General features: G+C 41.8%; 1 long non-coding RNA gene across 1 annotated transcript; it reads left to right on the top strand.

Annotated features, from left to right (window-relative positions):
• Positions 1-218: 218 nt before the first annotated feature.
• On the top strand, positions 219-6,462 carry LOC115464285. Its single transcript, XR_003941257.1, has 3 exons — positions 219-230; positions 5,880-5,886; positions 6,359-6,462. It is a non-coding gene; the product is annotated as an uncharacterized LOC115464285 (long non-coding RNA).
• Positions 6,463-20,611: the final 14,149 nt, after the last annotated feature.

The following is a 20,611-nucleotide window of genomic DNA, read 5'->3' as shown; positions in this document are numbered from 1 at the left end:
GGTCTACCTTAATAACAGTTTATGGTCTTTTCCTCCAGGAATTTGTCCAAATCTTTTTTTTTTAAATCAAGCTACAATAACTGCTTTTCCCACATGCTTCAGCAATGAATTACAGAGCTTAACCAAGATAAACACCTACATGTCAGTGACACTGCTGGTTGAAAATATGTCCCTATCTGCATGCCCTAGATCGCAAAATTTTGCCCACAATGCTACAATTCCTTGAGCAGGTCCTGTTGCACAGATGACATGTTGGCATTCCTCTTGGTGATCTTTCCTGAGAATATTTAAATCATTTTTTCCCAGCAAATGTTCTAGTGATCTCAGTCTCCCACAATGTATAAATTGTCTACTATGCATTTTCTATTCACTTGTATATGATGATTTCTTGCTTTAGCTTACTGAGTATTAAGCTAAGATGTGAGGTGGGGGAGGGGGAATGAGAGAGAGGGGTAATGAAACCGACATGAAAAATGACGTGATCATTTTCAATAAATAAAGCTTCCTGTGTTCTCAATTTTGCACCCTTATAATTACAAAAATGTTGACAAAATGATAGAAACAAAATCCTAATAATTAATATTTTTAGCATCTGGCCTTAAAGCCAATTTTGCCACTGTCTGAATGTTGATATATTGCAGTGCATTCAGAGACGATGATAGCCTCTGTTTCACAACACTATTATATCTCAAATTTGTACTAGGTCCCTCGCTCAGTCTAATGACCTGACTTGATCCTGCTGGGCTGACATATCTTTTGCACAGAGAAATGAATTTGCTCTTGAAGAATCTGAATTGCTCAATATGTATCAGGTTAGCTAACAATATATATGTACTCTCCTAACTTCTGGTCCAGGGCTGAAACAATAAACCCCAAGTTTAAGCATGAGTTCTATACTTTCTTTAATAGGAACCTTAGTGGCTTTTTTACTAAGGTGCATAGGCACCTATGCGCGTCCAATGTGCATCAATCTGGAACTACCGCCTGACTACCACATGCCCCAGGCAGTAATACTATTTTCTACATGCGTCTGACATATGCGCCTCAAAATATTTTTTATTTTCTACTGCCTGGTGCTAACCGGGTGGTAATCGGCAGTGTATGCATGCTGATGATTACCGCCCGGCTAACGTGTGAGACCTTACTGCTAAGCCAGTGGGTGGCGGTAAGGTGTCAGGACCAAATGAAGCGTGCCAATTTTAATTTTGCTGCATGTCCATTTTTGGCCAAAAAAAGGCCTTTTTTTTACAGGCACACTGAAAAATGGACCTGCGTGCGTCCAATATACACGTCTACAACAGCGCAGGCCATTTTTTGGTGCACCTTAGGAAAAGGACCTCTTAACCTCAATTTTGTCAGAGTTAGGCAATATTTTGTTGAAACTTTTCAAAACTGTAATTATAATACATCAACAAAAGAAGAACCCATAAGTGTAGTTTGTCTGCTTACTTGGGGAGGCAAAAGACAAGGAAGTCATATTGGCAGAGAGAATGTGTGGGGGGGGGGGGGGGGGAGGAGGAGGGGGCACCAATTCAGTATTAGCACACCCAATATTTAGGAAGCACATCACCCACACCCCCTTGCCCAGCCCAAAGGATGCCTACTCAACAACAATCCCTTTTGGTACATCAGTAGTTTGATCCTGCTACAGTTATGAATTATTTTAACTTATAAGTAGTGTGGAATGAATCATTTTTAGAAGAATGAAATAAAAAAGTGATAGAATTGCAGTTGATGGTGTTTAAATGACTTCACTTACAAATATTAAGAATTGTTGAAAATCAGAGCATATGTTAAAGGCAGATGGACTTCCACTATCTTATCAAAGCAAATTGCAGCCTACAGTTTCTACAGCTGTTGTGTTTCCCACAGGTAAACAGCAGCTACTTAGTTTATATTCTCCCATAAGTTTTCAAGGCCCCTTTTAGGTGATAAGGCCTCGCTAAGCTTATGCACACCTGCTGCTTTTTGAAGATTGAGTAAACACCACTTTTCACAGGAAGAAATAGATTCTTACTGAAAAAATGTTTGGGAATATACTTCAAAGACGGGGTGTCTGTGTTGCATCAAAGCACCATCTAGAATGAGAAATTATGCTAGTTAACATTACGGCTGCCCCTGTTTTCAAAGAGGGATAATTTAATTGATATATATATATATATATATTTTTTTTTTTTTACAGCCAGGAGCTGGAAGTTGCTGTAGAGTGCTACTCCATTGATTTCAAGCAGCCTAACTATACATTGTATGGTTGCCAACTAGATCCAGATTCACCCGACAGGGTTGATTCAGACCTGGGCTTACCCTAATACATGCAGGGACTCAGGGGAAGGGGAACATCTTTTTGTTTGTGGGTACTCAAGCTTTGCCCCAGACCACACCCTCATAATATTACTAATTATAATATCATTTCTTCCATTCATTCTACATATACATAATATATAACCTTATTAATAATATATAACAGTAACCACAAAATTAAACTACTCAAAGCACACTGTATGCAGAGTATGTTAAATATGATATATTTAACATGTTTTATAGCCCGTCATATACCTTATCAGTTCAAGGCGGGCTACAAAGCTGTAGAAACCAGATCCAATCTTCTGGGAATTACAATTGCCAAAAAAAAAAATAATGCAATTAGGACACAGTTCGCGGAAACAAGAATGTTTTCAGGTGGGGAAGAGAGCAGTGCCCGTGTTGCTTCTGAAAAGGGGAATTTTTGAATACAGCAGTGGTGGTAGTGGTGGCCCTAAAATGTAGCAGCACAGAAGGACATAACATCTCCCGGGACCCGGACAGTCTAGCGGGAGTGGTAGCGGCAGCTGTAAAAGTAGAGCTGCTGCTTCTGAAGAAGGTAAAGGCAGTCCAAGTAGTGCAGGTGGAAATGGTGCATGAGATGATCAGTCTAAATGGATGCAGCAGGAGGAGCAGACACTCCATGAGGCAATCATATAACTTCCTACCGCCTTCTGACTGCTAGAGCCGGAAAGGTGAAATGGTGGCCTTGCTAAATATTTGGGGGGTGACATGGCACCTGTGGCTCCCCTGTTCTGACACCTATGCAGAGACTTGTGGTTCTGATTTCCCCATTGGATTCCCTAAGAAAAGCAAGGCTACAAGTCCCTGCATGCATTGGAGTAAACCCAGGACTGGATCACCATGTCAGGCGAATCTGGATCTAGTTGGCAACCCTATGCACATATGATAATGTAGTGGATCAAAAGGGGCATTTTGGAAATAGTTTTCAAACTATTACCTGAAAGCTCTTCAAATATCTGAATGACAGGATTTCAAAAAGTGCAGAAAAGTAGGAAACATTCAATACATGCATTCTAAGAAACAAAAATTCATTATGAAAATAGAATACGTGCATTAGAGAGATATGAATAGCTTAAAAACATAAACAGTGGAAATAATTGTACAATTCTTATTTATTCCCAATTTTCAGCCTTGAAGCAGATTGCAGTTCAATTAAAATAACATCTACACAGTCTAAATTCAACATAACTTCCCACTAAGTAAAACTAAAAATCCACTGAGAAGTTCCATACAATAGTATGCTCAAATAGCTCTTGAAAAAAGCAAGTAGTATAACTTTTGATACACCTACAAGGGCAGGAAATTCCATAATACAGGTACATTAGAAAACCTTGTCTGGGCACTGTCTACCTCATAACCAGGTGCACTGGCAACTCCAAAGCAACTGCTGGTATGACCTTTTATGTTCTAGACGACTGTTAGTAATAGAGAAGATCCGACAGATACCTTGGGATAAATGAATGAAGGCATCTAAATCCTAATGAAAGAATGTTAAAATAAACCTATTGTTCAATCAAAGGCATTTCTCTCAAAACAGATGTTTAACACTTGGCAAAGGGAGTTCTTTTCCTTTTCCAGTTTATTTTATTGAATTTTGTACATCACTTTGCTATCTCCTTGAAGGTTATCAATAGAAATCAAACAAAATAAAACATGGAAAAGAAAATAAGATGATACCTTTTTTATTGGACATAACTTAATACATTTCTTGATTAGCTTTCGAAAGTTGCTCTTCTTCGTCAGATCGGAAATATTTTAATTGAACTGCAATCTGCTTCAAGGCTGAAAATTGGGAATAAATAATTTGCTTATTTCCGATCTGAAGAAGGAGGGCAACCTTCGAAAGCTAATCAAATGTATTAAGTTATGTCCAATAAAAAAGGTATCATCTTATTTTCTTTTCCATGTTTTATTTTGTTTGATTTCTATTGATAACCTTTAAGAGTGGACTAACACGGCTACCACACCTCTCTATCTCCTTGAAGAAAGGCGATTAACCAAGCTTTAATAAATCAAATCAAATCAATCTGACTCATATTTAGACATGGGGCAACATACCTATTTTGTTGGGTAGTAGATAGCAAAAGAAATCTTTACTACGTGTGTTATTTGTTGGTCAGTAGATAATTTGGATCCAATCAGATGCTCAAAATGGTTTCTCTTTAAAATCTGAGATAGTAAGAAAAACTTGCAATTCCATCCTCTAGTTGCCTAGGGAGGAATTCAGTAAACATTGGGCAAAGTTAGGTGCTGGGATGATACATTCTAAGCTAGTATTCTATAAAGACAGTCTGTGCGGAACTGTCTTTATAGAATACCAGCTTAGCATACAATTTTATGCCTAACTTTGGCACGAGCACTTATGTCAGCCAAAGGCTGGTGTAAATGCAGGCAGTGGCAGCCCTACCACTAGGCCAACTGAGATGGAGGCCTTATGCGGTACTCTTCCTGGAGCGGCATCTCTCCCTTTCTTCCTCCACCTCCTTCCCTGAGTTTACCTTCTTTTTCCATTTTTTCAAAAGGTGGTTGTGGCAGTGATTTCCATACGCTGCCCTGTAAAAGGCACTGGACTATGGCTCGCCTCTCTGATGTAACTTCCTGTTTTCTCAGAGGTGGTGCCTCAGTAGAGACGAGGCCGGTGCCAGTGGCAGGGCAGCGTATGGGAATTGCTGTCACCGCCACCTTTTGGAAAATGGAAAAAGAATGTAAACTCAGGGAAGGGGGAGATGCCAGACTGTGGTCAGGAGGGGGGGGGGGGAGGGGGGGTGGCATCTCATCCCTGCCTCAGGCAGCATCTTACCTTAGTCAGCCCCTGAATGCAGGTGCTCAACTTAGGCATGGAAATGTAAGTATTTTATAACTGCGGACTTAAATCCTGGAAACGCCCCAACTAGCCCATTCCTCCTTTGGAGTTGCAGCACAGAGAGAGTGGGAAGTGGACCAATGACTCCAGGAGAACGGGAGATAAGATTTCAAAGAAGCACTTTATTCAATGACTCGACACAGAAACTGTGTTTCGGCTAAAGGCCTGCCTCAGGAGTCTTAGATGATCCTGTAGTTAAAAAGGAGATGGATCTCTGGATTGAGTGGTCTTTGGTGATCCTTGTACTTCCAAAAAATACCTTGAGGTCGAATGGTCTTGATAAAGACCTTTGTGATATCTTGCTGGCGCAGCGTCTTGATATCCAGAGATCCATCTCCTTTTTAACTACAGGATCATTTAAGACTCCTGAGGCAGGCCTTTGGCCGAAACACAGTTTCTTTGTCGAGTCATTGAATAAAGTGCTTCTTTGAAATCTTATCTCCCGTTCTCCTGGAGTCATTGGTCCACTTCCCACTCTCTCTGTGCTGTTACATTTACGTGGGAGTTAGTGTTCATCCACTTAGGTGGATTACTCTCTCCCTTTGGAGTTGCACATGAGATAAATTAGACACAAAGAGTATAGAATAGAGAAGTAGGACAGATCCATGCATAACTACTAATGACTGCCAATTAGCACTTGTTCACGTCAGTAATTGATTGCTATGGTCTATTTAGCTAATTAGTTTACAAGTGGATCTGTGTTCTGCACCCAAAATTGCACATTTAACTTTGAAATACTAATAAAGCAAGCTGAACTCTCCGTGCCATCATAACACATTATAACTGCACGGAGGAGAGTTCAGCTTGCTTTATTAGTATTTTGAATTGTATTCTACAGTAAGTACCAAGTGAATATTGAATTAACATTTAACTTTGAGCAACCTATACAGAATTTGAGGGGCTAGGGTAATTCAGATCTAAGTGTCTGAGTTTCCACCATAGCAGCCTGGTCAAAAACAGCTTTAGAGTTCAATTGGATGTCATCAGCAAAGAAATGGCACATCACCCCAATCTCTAGATCATCATTACCAAAGACTGATGTTAAAAAGTAGCAGCAACAACAACACTAATCCTCATGGAACACCACACTTCAAAGATCTGGTGGAAATGTGTTGACCTTCCCAGGGAACCTTCTGGACTCTTTTTAAGAAGGGAAGACCTCCAAGCAAGTAACCCAGTTCTTGGGATACACCCAGTCAATCAGGTTTTTAGGATACCCAAAATGAATATGCATAGGATAGATTTGCATACAATTGAGGTAGTGCATGCAAATTTATCTCATGCATATGCTCATTGTGGATATCCTGAAACTCTGACTGACTGGGTGTATCCTGAGGACCAGGATGAGAACCCTGAGATTGAAGAGTACCAATGGACTATCCATCCCTCTGCCAACTTGAATTCCAAAGCTATTCACTCTGACAGCCCTGGAGGGGCATAATCGAACATAGTCGGCCAAATAGATCGCCGGCTGGCCGGAACCGTATTATAGAAAAAGATGGCCGGCCATCTTTTTTTTTTTTCGATAATACGGTTTAGCCCGGCCAAATGCCATGGAGTTCACCGAGTTTGAGATGGCCGGGTTTGTTTTTCAGCGATAATAGAAAGTTATGTCGGCCATCTCAAACCCCGGCCAAATTCAAGGCATTTGGCCGTGGGAAGAGCCAGCATTTTTAGTGCACTGGCCCCCCTGACATGCCAGGACACCAATCAGCCACCCTAGGGGTCACTGCGGTGGACTTCAGAAAAGCTCCCACGTGCATAGCTCCCTTACTTTGGGAGCTGAGCCCCCAACCCCCCTCCCCAAACCCACTACCCACAAATGTACTGCATCCACTAAAATTGCTCCAGGGACCTGCATACAGCCTCTAGGACTTATTGCCGCTGTATAACTTTGGCACACCAGTTCACACCTGAAGACTAATCTCTCTGAAAAAGTCCTTTCTTGAAATAACCACGTTTACTCACAGTTAACTGCAGATCAGAGGTTGTGCCCCACTGGCAAAGAGTCCCCTGGTACTAAGATTAGCAGTAGGTCAGAGCTGGCACAATGGTGTACAATGCCCTCTTTCAGCACCATTCAAGGCAAGAACTACATTCTCTAACGTGGGTAACACAGGAAAGGGAATTAAACTGGCTTACAAAAATGGCCACTACCGCATGGACTACAACAGGAAACAAAACAGGGCACACTCTGACCCAGTTAGCAGGGGGGAAAAGCACCATGGGAGTAGAGCCCAGTACCCTACACCCACCACAATGCATTGCTAATGTGACTCTCTGCAGGGCACCTAACAGAAAAGGTGTCACACTCACCCGAGAGCCACATCGCAACCAGGGAAAGGCTGTCGGAGGATACAACACATTCTGCTGTCATGGAGGTGGGTACGGCATTTAAGGCTGGCATACAGGCTGGCAAAAAAGGTTTTTAGTTTTATTTTTTTAGTTTGGAAGGGGATTGGTGACCACTGGGGGAGTATGGGGAGGTCATCCCCCATTCCCTCCAGTGGTCATCTGGTCAGTTGGGGCAACTTTTTGAGGCTTGGTCGTGAAAATAAAAGGACCAAGTAAAGCCGGCGAAATATTGCTTAACGCTGCTTTTTTTTTTCCATTATCGGCGAAAGCCAGACATCTGGTAGCCACGCCCATGCCCGCCCATGCCCTGCCTTCGCTAATCTACCGACACGCCCCCTTGAACTTTTGCCGGCGAAGCAATGGGAAAGCGGCGATACTGTCAAAAATGCCGCTTTCGATTATACCGATTTCACCACTTTTAAGAAATCACCGGCCATCTCCCGATTTGTGTCGGAAGATGGCCGGCAATCACTTTCGATTATAAGCTGGCTATTGTCTTAGTGCTATAATCAGTCAGGGACCCTGAAATACATTTCTTGAGACATCATTAGATCCAGCAAAGCCATTGTTGATAAACACATTTCTGTCAATTTTCTCAAAAACAATAAATTGACACTGAATGATTGTTTCAGTAAAGCTGAATCTTCATTTCTTTTGTTTCAATACTGACTTTTTAAACCACTTCACTGAATGCTGGGAGTAGTTTACCCTGTTGTAGAAATTGGTTTACATCTCTAAACTCTGGATTTACTTTGAAAGGAGCAAATCTAGGCAGCATATTGTAGACTTCACTGACATGAAGGTTACAAATACATTTGAACTATTCACAATAACAGCTGTACTATCATAATCTACTGCAGTGATACTACTACTATTTATTATTTCTATAGGGCTACTAGACATACGCAGCACTGTACACTTGAACATGAAGAGACAGTCCCTAGTAGTAGTAGACTTGAATACTGCCATTATCTGGAAAATTTCTGAGACCACCCTAGGTCCAACTATGCTCTTCCATGGTATTATCTACATAGTGCAGAAGAAATCTGTAGGGATATTCAGAGGTACTCAATATCCCAGTCAGTAGCATTTACCAGATGGCAGATGCTGTTATCTGGATAAGTGCCTTTGAATATTGACTCCTCACTTGTTAACAGGCGCCTTAACATTCACATTTAAATAGAAGACTCGCAGCCATAGGCGGTCGGTGGCCCAACTGTTTGGGGAGGCTAAAGGGGGTGGGGTTAGGGGTGGGGTCAGGGGTGGAGCTTAAATCCATAATTGTCTGATAACACACAGAAAAAATAAATAAATAAAAATAAAAGTCACAATACCTTTTATTAAATTTAGATATTAGATATGTATCATGTGTCAAAGAATAAAGTGGTTGCTCACTGCATATTCTAACCACAATCGCTCAACTGCAAAACACTATGCATAACTTTGTGCAAAAACACACTCAGAACCTTACTGTACCATAAATATTACACTGGGCAGAACCTAATACACCAATATACCACCCATACGGAAAATGCAGACCGTCAACAATATGAAACAAGGGATCATATCATCACAATTCTCATGTAGAGCCACAAAACACCCTAATTCATGTTTAATGTGGGATAAAATGCCATAAATAAGTAAATAAATATAAACTTTTCATGTTGAGCACCTGATTCTCAAAGTGGACATATTCCAAACACTATAATGAAAATAAAATGATCTTTTCTACCTTTGTTGTCTGGTGACTTTTTCTGATCATGCTGGCCCAGTATCTGTTCTGCTGCTATCTGTCCTCAGTGCAGGTCAGGAAGTCATCCTCCTTAAATATCTCCCTGGCAACCCAGGACACCTCCAGCCAACCCCCCCCCCTGCTTTCCCAGCAGTAAGGTAAACAAACCATAAACCAATTTCTACAACTGCTAGAGGGCTTTCACTGCAGCTCCTGCTGTGAGGATGGAGGTAAATCAACAATTTAATCCCCTCAGAGCAGCTGGACTCCACAGCTGATCCATTCTGCTGCAGCAGGGGGGGAGGCTTAGCCTCTCCAAGCCTCTTATACCGGCGCCTATGCTCGCAGCTATCAACACTGAGAGCAAGTCACTGCATACTTCTATACTTTCTATTGCCTCAGCTGCCTTCTCTAATATTTAACCTATCTTTCTTCCACCTTAACCCCAGCATCCACCTCTGTCCTCCCACCAACGACCTCTTTCCACCCCCTGTATCAGACCCATTTCCAATCCCCAGTTCCCATCTCCCATCTCCCACCTGCCCAGAGCTAGGAAATTTGCTGCAGAGTAGTGAGCTCCTTTCTTCTCTGCAGCCACTCTGGCTACCGGCACCATGCGGGAGTTGAAACCAGAGAACGAGTACTTCCTGCATTGCACACGAAACAGGAAGTAGATTCTTTCAAATTTTAGCAGCTATGCAGTGCTCACAGTCAGAGCAGCTGGAGCAAAAAAAAAAAGGAGCTCCCTAATTTACTGCTGATTTACTGGCGCCAGGCCAGGCAGGTAGTGGAAAGAAGCAGATGGCACAAGGTTTGGTGGGGCAGGGGTTGCTAGATTGGAGCCAGCATCTGTCTTCCCCCCACCCCCCACAGGCTCAGAGATGCCAGGATGTCCCATCTCAAAGAGTTAGATTCATTACCACATTGACTGAAATTGAAGGCCAATGTGTGAGATGTTCTAGTGGTGCATCCAGGATATAAATTTGGACAGAACTGCATTCTTTGCTTTCTAAATACTATTGAGATTCTAGGGCAATGATTCTCAACAGTTGGGACACACCAAATGAGTAATGCTTATATATGTGATACACTGCGTACATAATCCTCTTGGACCTTTGCTCCGACACAATATAGCAGTTCTTATCAGTTGAATGTAAACATGGTCTGCATTCACAAAAGTCCAACCTCCCTTCCTCCCACACCAACCAATTAGTACAGATCTTAACTAGGATATTTCTTCACGGAAGTCACAATATATAAAAAAAAATTCTTATTCTTATGTCATTTGAGCAATAGCAACATAAATCTCTCTATCACTAGGCACATTGTGAAATAATACAAATCCGGAAAAAATCCTAACAATACATTTATTTATTTGTTACAATTTTATCCCACATTTTCTCACCTATTTGCAGGCTCAATGTGGCTTACATAATACTGTAAAGGCGATCGCCAAGTCCGGTATGGAAACAAATACAATTTGATATTGGGGTCAGGTAAGAATAGTATCTTCAGGTACATAGGGTTAGAAAATAGGAAGGAATATATAATGTCCAGTACAATCTATGGCTTTGCTGTGTTGCAGGGTTGAGGCATCTAAGTTAGGTCGGTTGGGAATGCTTTTCTGAATAAGTAGGTCTTTAATGATCTCCTGAAGTTTAGGTGGTCGTAGATTGTTTTCACAATCTTTGGCAGTGCATTCCCCAATTGTGTACCTATGTAGGAGAAGTTGGATGCATAGGTTAATTTGTATCTGAGTCCTTTGCAGCTTGGGTAGTGGAGATTCAAGTAGGTGCGTGATGGTCTGGTTCTATTTCTAGTTGGGAGATCAATCAGGTCGACCATATAGCCTGGGACTTCACCATAGATAATCTTGTGGACCAAGGTGCAGATTTTGAAGGTGATACGTTCCTTGATTGGGAGCCAATGCAGTTTTTCTAGAAGGGGTTTGGCACTTTCGAAACGTGTTTTACCGAATATCAGCCTGGCTGCTGTGTTTTGGGCTGTCTGGAGTTTCTTTGTGAGTTGTTCTTTACATCCCGCATATATTCCATTGCAGTAATCTGTGTGGCTCATCACCATTGATTGTATCAGGTTGCGGAATATTTCCCCTCTGGAAGAAAGGTTTTATATGTTTAAGTTTCCACATTGAATGAAACATTTTCTTTATAGTGGAGTTTACTTGGCTCTCAAGTGTAAGATTGCGATCAAATGTAACGCCTAGTATTTTGAGGCTATCTGAGATGGGGAGGATGTGATCTGGGGTGTTTAAATTTGTGGGTTTATAAATATTGTGTTGGGATGAGAGGATGAGGCAGTGTTTTTTCAGTGTTCAGTTTCAATTGAAATGAATTTGCCCATGAGTCCATGATATCCAAACCGCCCTTGAGTTCGTTGGTGATTTCTGTTAGATCGTGTCTGAAAGGGATGTAAATTGTAACGTCATCAGCAAATATTGTGAAAAGGGTCCACTGCTTCCCAGCCAGGTGGAGCTGCCCACCAACCAAACTTCCAGAGCTCACCACAATTGCAGACAGTGGCTAAGTTAAAAGCTTTTATTATCAGGCCAATAACAGCTGTCTCAAACTTCAGTACACAAGTTATCTCCAAACAAACAAGTTCCACCCACATAGGTTTCCAGAAATGGCAGGTAAATAAAGCAAGCTTCCAAATAAATCAGGCTTCCAATAAGGCAGGTGAATAAAGCAGGTTTCAAAATAAGTCAGGCTTCCAATGAAGCAGGTTTCCAAATACATCAGGCTTTCAATAAAGCAGGGAAATAATGCAGGTTTCAAAAAACCTCAGGCTTTTAATAAAGCAGGTAAATAAAGCAGGTTCCAAATACCTCAGGCTTTCAATAAAGCAGGTTTCCAACCCCTCAGGAGCTGGCCATCCCTGCCTTTGAACTCTCCCACTCCATAGAGACTTCTCCCCCCCTGATCTACCCCTCCTTCCATGTAATCCATCCAATCATCTTCTTCCCTCTCTATGGGCCCCTCTCTATTCCAGCTGGGCTGCATGGTATATTGATTGCATATCCAGGGGAACTGAGCTTCGTCCCTCCGTCTCCCCCTAGTGGGGGACAAAATTATAGGCTCAGCCTGGCCATCCCCCTGGCTCCCTCTGCTGGAGCTGGGAATCCATTCTCTTGTTTCCAGATTACTCTCTGCCTCCCTCCTTGCAATGGCTTCTGGTACTTGTATTTCAGGGTCTAAATGCTTCATCCCAGACCCCCTGGCCATAGCCTTGTCACAATATGAACGGAGGAACGTTTTGGTTGGATAGGGATTTGGCCGTGGGGGGGGGGGGGGGGTCATCATTATATTGAAGAGTATTGGTGAGAGTGGTGATCCTTGAGGTACTCCGCAGTCTGCTTTCCACGGTGGTGATATGTTTGTTTTTGATTTAACTTGGTATGTTCTGGTGATTAGGAAACCCTTGATCCAATTAAGTATATTTCTTCCAATCCCAAAATGGTCTAGGAGTGTAGAAGTATGTTGTGGTTTACCATGTTGAATGCACTCGACATGTCAAATTGGAGGAGGAGTATGCTTTTACCTGTGGCAATTTCATGCTTGAATTTGGCCAGGAGAGTGACTAGTACAGTTTCTGTGCTATGAGAGGGGCAGAATCCTGATTGTGATTCATGCAATAATGAAAACTTGTCCATGTATTCCATAAGCTGTTTTGTCACCATACTCTCCATCAATTTGACTACTAGTGGGATGGATGCGACTGGGTGGTAATTGGTAAGGTAGTTCGTTTTTTTCTTTGTGTCTTTCAGTTGTGGGGTGAGTAGTATGTTGCCATGTTCCTTGGGGAAGAGACCTTGTTGGAGCATGTAGTTTAGTTAGGATGTAAGGTATTCAGTGAAGCGATTGGGTGTTGATTTAAGTAAGTAACTGGGGCAGGTGTCCAGTTTACAATGAGTATTGGAGAATCTATGAATCGCTTAGGTAACCCATTTGATGGAGAGAAGAGTAAATTTTGACCAGATGTGGTCTGAGGGGCATTCTTCATGGTCTTTTACTAAGGTGCACTGGCATTTTTAGCGAGCGTTAAAAATAGGTGTGTGCTAAATGCTAAAGACGCTAATGCATTCCTATGGACGTCTTTAGCGTTTAGCGTGCACCTATTTTTAACGTGCACTAAAAACACCAGTGCGCCTAAGTAAAAGACCCCCATATTTAGCAAATATTTATTTATTTATTTATTTGTTACATTTGTACCCAAATATGTCATACAAAAGTAGCACTAATACTATGATTCAAACAGCAAGAATTCTAGATATTACTCCTGGGAGAATTCCACGCAAAATGAAAATCTCTGTGTAAAAATTTGCAAATTCTGGTCACAATATATTAAAATTCTGCATTCTTTATTAGTAATTTTTTGTGCAGATTTCCCTAGTCATAAGGAGTGAGCACTCCCCCAGCATCTTCCTTCCCAATTGCTCTCTAAGTTCCAACCTCCGCAGTTTTTTCTCACCCAACTTAGTTTCTCTTCTCCCAGCTTTCCATGCCCCATTGTTGCTTGTCTCCTCTTAGCCCCAAATCCCTACCTCTCTTTTTTCTCTCCTTGCCCCCATCTTACCTTGCCTTCCTTCTGGATCATATGACATAAGGAAGAAGCAAGTGGCTGTGCATCAGACTGGACACACTGCTTATTTGAACCGCCCGGGACTTTATACTGTCACACAGTGCAAATAAGCAGTTGGGCCCAGGCCAGCAGAGGAAGAAGAAGTGGTACAGTGACTTGCTTCTTCCTTATGGCACAAGATCTGGGAGGACAGATAGGTTGGGTGGTGATGGGGTTGTACAAGCAATTTGTGGGTATGTGCTGCAAGAGGAAAGAATCAGAAATGTGACAAATTTTGTGCCTTCTGTTTCCTGCACAGAATTCTGCACTAATTCTATGTTTGTTTATGTATTTATTTATTGAGAACATTTATATCCCACATATTCCCAACATAACAGGCCCTATGTGGCTATGTTGCATAGTAACGCAGAATTCCACCAGAAGTAACCTATGAATAAATACCAACACACCTACTTCAGGTAAAACAGAAAAAGTGGGACTGCTACAGATTACAACACAGAAACTAAATGTAAACAAAATACAGAACAAGGGATCATAAATTAGAAATAAAAAGGCAAAAACTGAACTGGGAATCCCAAGAAGTTAAACTCTGCATGTACTGCAACACCAGAGAAATAAAAACAGAAATGTAGTTCCTTTTGTACTGAACACATTACAAAGACATTTGCGATGCACATTTCCCAAAGCTAACATATTACAGTTAATAAATTCAAAATAAAATCCTTTTTTCTACCTTTGTTGTCTGAATGTTTTATTTTTCCATCATGTTGTTCCAAGTTTCTCTTTTCTGCTTTCTGTCTGTCTTCTGCTAATTCCATTTCCAGTGGCTGCTATCCATTTGCCATTTGTCTTCTCTCCTCCTTGTCTTGATTCATTCCCTCACTACATCTGACTCCAGAATATTGATCTTTCACTTAAAGCTCTCTCCTAGCTTTTTTTCTTTCAGCCTCTGTTCACTCAAATTTCACCCTTTCACTCTACACCTTTTCACTTTTCATCTGCCTTTTAACTTTCAATCTTCTCTCACACCCTAGCTCTTCCATTTCCCATCTCACTCCAGTCTGCTAATCCCTTTAATCTATCATCTACTCCCCATTATCACATTTCTACCTTCTGTACTCACCATCTTTCTCATTTCCTGGACAACCTTCCAATAGCTTTATCATATGATTCCACCATTCCTAGCATCTCCTCCCCCTCTTTATCCTTCTGCCCCACCCTTGAAGCCTAACAGCTCCTTGCCATTTCACCTTCACACCCAGCATCTTCCCTAAGTCCAACATCTCTCTCCCCCTCCCTCCCTTCTTCCACCCGGAGTCTGACATCTCTCTCTCCCTCCCTTCTGCTCACCCACCTCCCAAGTCCAACATCTCTTCCTCCCTCCCTCCTTTATTCCACTCCTGACATCTCTCCCTTCCTTCCTCCCTTCTACGCCCTTGAGTCCAACATCTCTCTCTCCCTACTTGCTGCCTCCCCCAGGACCAACATATCTTCATCCTTCCCTCCTTTCTGTCCCACCAGAGTTCAACATCTCTCCCTCTTTCCCTCCCTTCTTTCTCCCCAGAGTTCATCTCTCCCTCCCTCCCTTCCATCCTTTTCCAAGTCCAGTATCTCCCTCTCTTTCTTCTGCCACCCCTTCATTTAAAAGCTATCCCTCCCTCCCTCCCTCCCTTGCATCACCCAGTCTAACAGCTTTCCTTCCTTCCCTTCTGCTCCTCCCCATCTAACATTTCTTCATCCCTTCTGTCTCTCTCTATCCAACATTTTCCCTAACTTTTTTCTGCACCCAGACCAACATCTCTCTCTCCCATCACTCCACAAGTACAATATCACTCCCTCCCTGCCTCTTTCAGTTATCCAGCATCTGTCCCTCCCCCCAGTCCAACATATCTCTCCCTCCTGTTCACCAACATCAATTTATCTCTCTCTCTCTCCTCACTCCCCCTTCCCTTTGCCCATGGTCAGCACCTCTCCTCCCCACTTCCCTCCATAGTTTACCTTCATTTGCTGTTATGTTGGCTAGAGATCATTGGTGCCAGCAGCGATTCACATTCATTGCCTGCTGCCAGCCCCAGTGTTTTATCTCTACTATGGCCCACCTGAGGAAACAGGAGGACCATATGATCATTCATCTGATAAACATCTGACATTTTAGAAACAATCATCTAAAATGCACATAGATCTTATTGGGCATCCTAAATTGTGATAAACATATAGGAAGTCTACATTTGAGACCAACTGGAAACACTTCAGAATAAACAACGTTCAATCAATACAATGAAATTTCTTTGTATAGCTCAAAAATTTCTATCAAGTTAGGGTATGATGTCCTGCTATCATTAAAATATATCAGAACATGATCCACATACAGAGAGATTTTATGCAACTGCCCATCAATCCTAAACCCTGTAGTGACTCTGATTCCCATATTTTTTGAATCATATATTTTTTGAATCATTATCAATCGTATAGAAGTAGGGGCAGTAAACATCACTGTGCTTTGCCCCCCTCTGTATTGAAAAGAAAGCACAAAGCAGTCTATTTTTTAAATAACTATGCGGGAGAGGGGAGCTATGATAGAGATGTTTAAATACCTATATGTCGTAATTGCACAGGAGGCAAATTTCTTTCAATTGAAAGGAAGCTCTGGAATGAGGGGGGCATACGATGAAGGTGAAAGAGGATAAATTCAGACTTAATCTAAGGAAATACTTCTTCATGAAAAGGATGGTGAATTTGTGGAATGACCCCCTGGCAGAGGTGGTGGAGACAAAAACTGTCTCTGAATTCAAGAAAGCTTGAGACAAGTACATAGGATCTCTAAGGTAGTGTTTTACATAGGATCTCTAAGGTAGTGTTTCACAAGTGGGTCCTGGAGTACCCCCTTGCCAGTCAGGTTTTCAGGATATCCACAATGAATATGCATGAGATTCATTTGCATACACTGCCTCTACTGTGTGCAGACCTCCTTCATATATATTCATTGTGGGTATCCTGAAACCCTGACTTACATGGGGGTACTCCAGGACTGACTTCAGAAATACTGCTCTAAGGGAAAGGAAGGGATAATAGATGGCAAGGATTGGCAGACTGGATAGACCATATAGTCTTTATCTGCCTATATTTTTCTTTGTTTCTCTGTTTGATCTAATCTCTGATTTAAGATTATCCAGCTGACTTTCTGTCAGTCTTCACTAATACCTATGCCAATTAGGAAAAGAGAAATTGGAAAGGACATAAATAAAAAGATGGGCATGTATGACTCACCAAAACATATATTTTACCCCTTAAAGAGTGGATAAAAAGTAGTCCATTGTAAAGGCAATAAATCTGTACATTAGAAAAGTATAAATAAAGCAATTGGTAAAAGAAACAAGTAGGTGACTGCAAAAATATGGACAAACTAGCTAGCGCTTAGTAGATACAAGAGACATGAATGACGGCCCCTGTAAGGAAAGAGAGAGGGAAAAAGGGAAAGTTGTCAGAAGAACAAAAGGTAGAGAACAAGGAGCAAAGCAGTAAAACTGTGAAAAAAGACACTTTTTAAATAGGTTAACAAAAGTAGTGAGATTATAGGACTGATAGCATGGAGAAGAAAGGATGAGGAACAGCAGAAAAACTGAAAAGATTCTTTTATGGAGTACTCACAGAAGAAGGGGCTGGTGCAGAATTTCAGACTGGTGACAAAAGCAAGTATGGAATAAAGGTGGACCATGGGTTATTAAAGAGAGAATCTTGGCTGAATTAGTAAAACGTGATGTGGGCAAGGCATTTGGGCAAAATAAGATGCACTGAAGGTTATTAAGGCAGCTTAGAGAGGTGCTGGCTGCAGCACTGACAAACCTATTTAATTATTCAGTGGAGAAAGGAGTGATTCCTGAGGACTGGAGGAAAGCAGATATAATCCCTATCCACAAAGGTGAGAGCAAAAGAAAGTGATGTAATCACTAACAGCAGAAAGGACTGTGGTATATCATGACTTAGATTACAGGATCTGAGAGTGTATGAATTGACTAAGGGCATTTTTAATAAACTGTGCTAAAAAGTGGCTTTAGTGCTCCCTTATATGGTTTTTTCCTGTGTGCTAAGCCCATTTTTACCGCAGCTGTAAAAATGGCCTTTTTGTATTAATTTACGATGCATAAGAGATATTTATTTATTTTTATTTACAGCATTTCTATCCCACTTCATCCAATTAGTGCTGTTTCAATGTGACTTACATGGAACTAAGAAATACAATAAGATAGGGGATCTGAATTGCATCGAATCAAAGTGGCTTGAAGAAGGAGAGGGGAGAAGTGAGGCAGGAGGAAATATGAAGGACAAAGGAAGGGTGGCAGGGTGGGGAGGTGGATATATTAGCGGAAGCTAATGCGGGGTCGTGACCAGGCAATGGATGGAGGGGATGTTGCTGAGTGATGACTATTCATAGCTAACTCACAGTGGAGCTTTGTGGAAGGAATTTTTTGAAGAAGTGGGCGTTGAGTCATTTACAAAAGATTAGGTATATTTTGGTTAAGGTAGTCTTTGTTTGTGCTTCAAAGGACAGGTTTTGGTCTAGTGTGATTCCTAGGATTTTCAGTTTGTCTGCTATTGGGTAGGTGGTCCCGTCAAGGGTAATGCTGGAGAAAGCCACCTTGCAGTAACTTGATGTGAGCACTAAGGACTGAGTCTTGTCTCTGTTGAGTTTGATTTTGAATGCTGTTGCCCAGGATTCCAAGATATTTAGTCCTTGAGTTATTAAGGCGTTTATTTCAGACACGTCTTGACTAAATGAGATGTATATGGATACATCATCAGCATAGATGAGTGGGTTGAAGCCATGCTTTGATAGTGTCCTTGCCAGTGGGATCATCATTATGTTGAACAGTGTGGGTGAGATCTGTGAGCCTTGTAGAACCTCACAGTCTTTCATGGGGGGGGGGGGGGGGAGGGTATATTGTTCATTATGACCTGGTAGGATCTTCATCTTTTATAATAGAAACTTCTGTTTGATGGACCTGTTGAAGGCTATTCACAGTATCAGAAACACTCTGCATTAAACCAGCTATATCAGCTTGAACGTTGCTCTGTTGCAGGACAAGTGTATCAATTTTCTGAGAAATTGTGTCCCTCTGTCTCAAAAAGGACTTCTCTAAACTCATGCAGTTCCACAACGTTTTGCAAGTAAACACTTTAGGTCTCACGCATGTAGAAGTTAGGGGCTCATTAGTACCAGATGCCAAAGAACAAAGAATAGAAACTGCTTCTTGAACTCCCATCTCACCAGAGACTCAAGGCCACTCCACTGCAGGCATGATATCCACCCACACAGTGTGCTTCTCTGCGGTTCCTCTGCCACCACTCTTGATATCGGGTGGCAGCTTGTTACTCCTCTGTGGCATAGGAGGGACAAGCCGCTGCCCCAGGGAAAGGGAATCTTCCAGTTCAAGGGAAGTCAATGACCCTCCTTCTGCCACTGCACTCACTGTGACCCACCAGAACTGACTGCTGTTACCTCGGGTCGGTGAACAAACGTGTCCATCGGCCTGGTCACAGCAGCTGAGGGGTCCAGCAACACACGTTGCATACCCTTCTGTTTTTTTACCATTAAGGTAAAAATACAAAGCAAAAGGCAACTAGGTAAGAGGCCATGCCATAGCTCAACACCTCATGTCAGCCATCTTGGAACACCCCAGCTCTCCTCTTTTTCTTAGCCACCTTTGGAAATGCAGTTTTATACCAGGGCTTCTCAAACCTGTCCTGGGGACCCCAAAGCCAACTGGGTTTTCAGGATATCCACAAAGATTATACATGAGATACATTTGCATATATCAAGTCTCCATTATATGCAAATGTAATTTATGCATATTGATTGTGAATATCCTGAGAACTCAACTGGCTGCGGGATCCCCAGGCCAGGATTGGGAAGCCCTGATTTATACCAATGGCAACAGTCAGATGCACCCCTACAAGCTCCTCTGCTGGGACAACTAATTCTATGACAAGGGTTCAGAACCAAAGATCAGGCTCTCTCCTTCTCACGCTCCTATGTACTCTTTTGTGGAACAAGACAGAGAGAGACAGAACACATGCTTTATCTTCTACTTTCTTTCCTCATGCTTCTTGAGCTCCCTGAAGGAGGCTATTCTTTTCTCCCTGGGGAGAGACAGGATATGTCACTTGCCACTTCTTTCCCCTCAAACTCTATGGACACGCACTGACCACTGGCTGGATTCTACTATATTTAGAGGTGTATTTTCAAAACACTTAGACTTACAAAGTTATGTGGTAATATATGGAACTCTGTAAGTCTAAGTGCTTTGAAAACGAGCTCCTTGGTCACTTCAGTATGGATGCACTAGTAATAGAAAAACAAGGTTTCTCTTATAAGGAAATATTTGGTCCCAGAAAGTTTGCTGAAAGTAATAGTTTCTTCATGTAGATGTAGGGAAAAATAGTATTGAAACTGAAGAAGGTAAGACACAAGGACAGACCTGAACAAAATTAAAGATCAAGAAGTGGGGAAAGCAAGCTGAGCATAGCTTAAGGAATTCTTTCCAATCCATGTGTGTGTATCTATGTGTGTATCTTTGTTGTCTATACATGTGCCTTTGACCTGGAGGGGAGAGGATAGAGGGCAGTGGGCAGTATGAATAGAGTGGTAGTTTGTAAACAATAAGAAAATGAAACCAAATGTGATAATATATTAAACCATTAGCTGTCACTGTCAATAGATTTGAAAGGATGTATTTTAC

The sequence above is a fragment of the Microcaecilia unicolor genome, chromosome 3, assembly GCF_901765095.1.
Source record: "Microcaecilia unicolor chromosome 3, aMicUni1.1, whole genome shotgun sequence".
Lineage (NCBI taxonomy): Eukaryota > Metazoa > Chordata > Amphibia > Gymnophiona > Siphonopidae > Microcaecilia > Microcaecilia unicolor.
The sequence above is the reverse complement of the archived record's forward strand: the minus strand, read 5'-3'. Positions and strand labels throughout refer to the sequence as shown.